Source organism: Chrysochloris asiatica, unplaced genomic scaffold (assembly GCF_000296735.1).
Source record: "Chrysochloris asiatica unplaced genomic scaffold, ChrAsi1.0 scaffold00032, whole genome shotgun sequence".
In the NCBI taxonomy this organism is placed as follows: domain Eukaryota; kingdom Metazoa; phylum Chordata; class Mammalia; order Afrosoricida; family Chrysochloridae; genus Chrysochloris; species Chrysochloris asiatica.
The window spans coordinates 11472086-11473228 of NW_006408550.1; positions in this window are offsets into that span (position 1 = coordinate 11472086).

Genomic DNA, 1143 nt, shown 5'->3' on the forward strand with positions numbered 1-1143 from the left:
TCCTTGCAGTTCAAAAGGCTTTGCAGTCTGGTGCATTAACCCACAGAGCCACAGCAGGACTGCTTTGTTATTAGTGGTAAACAACTACTCAAGGGTGTCTCAGCTTGGGCTGGCCTGTGCCTTGATGGGCGGGCCTGAGGCTTGGAGGCTGGGCAGAGGGCTGGCCTAGGCCATAGAAGTGGGGAGCGAGGGTAGTAGCTGCAGGCAGATGGCGCATCTGTGTCTGATGACGTCTAAAATGCCTCTCTCTGTCTCCCTGTGCCGTGAGCACCCCAATTTGCCCTATATCCATGCCAACAATGCCCAACGTGGCAATGAGGCACCCCCTGGGATGGACCACGCTAGTTCCTGTGGCCCCGCTAGCTCTCCAGGAGTGTCCACCCTCTGAACGGGTCTGCTCAAGCCCTGTGCTCCAAGCTCTGCAATGGGAGGGGCAGTCCCCGGGGTGGGAGCCGATTGCAGGTGGGTGGAAGCTCAAAATGCTTGCAACTCCTCAGCAGTTTGATTTTTTTAAAAAGCCAGCTTATAATGTTGAAGTCTAATGTTTTATGTTTTCCCAAAGGCTTTCTGTCTACCAGGCGGGGGCCTCCCCTGTGAGATACCACACCCGGAGCCTGCATACCTGTGCTGCCTGGTCAGGGAAGCGCCGGAAGTCCCTCAACCAAACATTATAGAGGTCTGTTCAGTACTGCATTTGGCAAATCTACTGCACAAGAACTCTGTAAAGTGTTCAAGACCAAAGGTGTCAATTTGAGGACTAAAATGTACCTGACCCAAGCCATAGTATTTTCAATTGCCTCATATGCATGTGAAAGTTGGACAACTAATAAAGAAGACTGTAGAAGAATTGATACATTTGATTTATGGTGTTGGAAAAGAATATTAAAGATATCATGGACTGCCAGAAGAACTAACAATTTTGTATAGGAAGAAGTACAACCAGAATGCTCCTTAAAAGCCAAGATGATCAGACTTCATCGCTCATACTTCAGACATATTATCAGGTGGGACATGTCACCAGAGAATGACATCATGCTTGGTAAAGTGGAGGTTCGTCATAAAAGGGAGACTTCAATGAGCTGAATTAGCATAGTGGCAGCAGCAATGAGCTCAAGCATAGCAGCCATTGTGAGGATGGTGCAG